Source organism: Thunnus maccoyii, chromosome 20 (genome assembly GCF_910596095.1).
Source record: "Thunnus maccoyii chromosome 20, fThuMac1.1, whole genome shotgun sequence".
Lineage (NCBI taxonomy): Eukaryota > Metazoa > Chordata > Actinopteri > Scombriformes > Scombridae > Thunnus > Thunnus maccoyii.
In genome coordinates, this window is record NC_056552.1 from 25,854,510 (window position 1) to 25,858,036 (window position 3,527).

Consider the following 3,527-nt stretch of genomic DNA (forward strand, 5'->3'; position numbering starts at 1 on the left):
ATTGGACAGTCAGGATGTAGAATCAAAAACAGTAGTGTGGCAATGTGTGATGGTCTATGCAGAGAATGTTGATATTGAAGTGAGACAATTTACTGTGGCATTTAAAAAGTTTGTGTCCATGACTGTTATCTGGTACAATCCACATTTCTGTTACTTTTCAACATAGCATGTTTGAGTCGCAATCAGTAATGTTTGTACAAAATAATCAGAATATACAGTATATCACTAGGTGTCCACAAGTTCTGCTGATCCATAACTGTCATTCCAATCTTCTGTTACTTCAGTGGCTGCTGAGATTTCAGGCAATTTGATTTTAATAATAAAATGTGTTGAAATGTGTATTTATTTTTAAATGTTTCAATCAAAAAACACATGGTAATGGTAAATCATACTGATATCTGATGGTGGCCAAGATTTTTGGAGAATTACCAAATATTAGAGTTTTGTACAAAAATGAAATGACAACTTAACATGAGTCAGACTAATGACCCACTGATTCAGATTAATGCTATTGTAGACAAATTTGCCAAATTTGGCAAAATTTTACAGTTTAGTAGTTAAAAGGCAAAACAGAAAGTACTTTATAAATGGCGGAAATGGTGGTGACACTCACACCAATAGTTAATCACTTTTTCTTTGGGCCATGACCATAGACTGTATAAAAAAATGGACGTAGTGAGGTGTGACGTCACCCGTTGATTTGCGTTGGAGCCAGTTTGAAGCCCAGAGTTGCAGCTTCTGGTTGGCGCCATCTTTTCCGTTTGGAGCCAGGAGCTTCCAGATAAGGAGTGCGGGGTGTTACCTTTCACACTGTGGAAACACGCTCCACTACCTTGGACCTAAGCTAATGCTAGCTTACTGGGAACACTGAGCCCTGTACACTTGGGCTAACTTTAGCTACTTTAGCTAAATTGTGCTAACCGGGCAGGTATTGTAATCAAGTAACGGAGCCGGGGAGAGCAGCAGGTGAGCCAACTGTCAATCACAGCTGTTAATCAACGCCCACATGGCAGACATCAAAGCTACTATAAGTCTTCAAATCTTATTAATGGAGAATGTTGCCGCTTAGGTTGCTAGCTCCAGGGCTGAAGAATGAAGACAATGCGGAAGTGCCAAGAACTACAGTTTCTTGAATGGCCATTTGAGGCTGGCTCCAAAAGCAAGTCAATCTCCATAGACCCCCATGTTAAAATGCCAAAATTTACAGCCGAAAAAAACATGTTCACAACCTGGTACAAAAAACGGTTTTGGTCTAATTTCCTTGTTCATGACAACTGTTTGGCGGGTGAATTTTATATAACTCAACCATTTCAATTTTATTAAGGATTAAAGTTATGCATAATTAAGGGTGTGGCTGCTTTGAGTGACAGGTGGATGCCATCACAGGCAAGTCGCTACCATAGTGACAACATTGGTTAAGTAGCATAACCATGGCGTAACCCCAGATTCACAGAGTACAGGCATAGCTGTAGCCATCGCTATTTCAGTGTGTTTTCAGTTCATGAAAGTTAACTTTTTGGTCACCTTAAAATGTCTTGTTCAGCATTTGGTTGTACTAAAAGACCCTCTAAGGAGTCGGCAGCTAGTTAGCTAGCAGCTAGCAGCTAGCATTAGGGTCAGCTCCACCCTCTCTATGGTCACTTCTGGCTCCAAAAATCCAAGATGGTGACTGTCAAAATGCAAACTCGAGGCTTCAAAACAGGAGTCCACAAACCAGTGGTTGATGTTATGGTGGCTATGTCTATTATTTTTAACAGTATATCCCACCAGCTCACTTATTAGAGGGCCAGAATTTAGCAATTCAGACCACAATGATTTGCTAAAAAAATTATTGACTTAGTATGTCTAGAGAGAAGTTGAGGGTCGTTGAAAGGAAGTCTGTTGGAGCATCTAGCAGCCGTTGGTGGCACTTTAAGGTACTTCCACATTGGCTTCAACCTCAAGCTGGGGTAGTTGCCACTTGGCCATGCCCTACCTCTTCATTATTTCATTAAAAATATCCTCTAAGTACCAGACATATGACTGAATCCATGACTATCTTGGAGAAGGTAACCAAAATAGGAGATTGCAGATGTTGTATCTCCTATAGTACCTTTTAGAACAAAACATCCATTATTACTGATGAATTGTAACAAAGATGTTGAATGTATGTTGTGTAGAAAAGTAAGACAAATGTGTTTTGTTCCAAATAACAGAAAAATGAATTTGAAGTTATAATCTTTAAAGTCTGTGTAAAGGAAAATGAGAGAGATACTGAATTGTGGAATTAGAGTGTTAAACCGTTTTTCACCATTTCTGTGTTCACAATTTTTTGGGCGGGCTTGAAATGGTGGCTCAAAGTTTACAAAGTTTTGTTGGAGACAACTGTGATTCACTTCGGCTTGGCTTCAGCACCGGCTGTTCGGCTGGGAGGACAGGTAGAGTCAACGGATGCGGCACCAGCAGCAGCCAACACCGGCCACCAACCACCACCACCCACCGCTTCAGCTTCAGCAGCAGCACCAGCACCAGCACCAGCTGTGTGGCTGTGAGGTCTCCAGCCAGAGGGAGAGCATTTGGCGGGCAGCACTTCACCAAAAAGTATTGCGTGAGAGGCAATTGCTCCAAGGGTAATGGACACAGTGAAGCCGCTTTTCAGCAGAGAAGTGAGTAAGGTTAAGTGAACAACAATTGATGATTGGTGATGGTTCGCATGTTAATTAGTCATTTAAGTTACATTTTTATTGAAACAAGCCCCCACTTACCTACAAAATATGTGCCGAATTAAACAGTGGCTCCCAGCGTTACTTTATTTTTAAAATATGACCAATGTTGCTTGCTTTACACCTACAAACAAGGCCTAAATTTTTCATATGGGAGTTTGCTGGGAGCGTTGTTAACGTCGAGTCTTTTCAGCTAGGCTGTGCTTTCAGTGCCTTTAGTGGCTTCAGCGGACACGTCCCCAGCGTTTCAGAGCAGAGAATGCTGCTTATTTTTCCACGATTTTGCAACCTCACTTCATATACTTTGGCGATTTTTTTAATCATTCAAATTAGGCTGGATGGTTAATAACAAATTTTTCTGTGGTGTGACAAACTCAGAACACATATTTATTATTGCTTTACACAGACTTTAAGATTTTCAATTTATCAATTCACTTTGTTGACTATTTATGGCATGGATTGCTCTGAATTCCACATTGATTTGTGTTTTGCCTTACAGTAACTTGAACCCAACCTTAATCCTATCCCCAACCACATAGGGGAATGTTACAGGAAACACTACCCAATGAGTAAGCAGACTTTGACACAAGACCGGCCATACCTTAAATAGTAGCCACAGCGTACTCTGTAATTGCCTCTTCATATAGTAATTTCACTGTTACTAGCGGAGTCTGGTATTCAAATTCCATACCAACACACAAGGGATTCATGAGAAATAATGCATTCATGTAGTGGACTTGACCAGGACTCAACCAGGACTGAAATCTCTCTTTCTCTTTCTTTCTGATTATAACTTAAATATATTATACAGTTTAATAGTTTTTT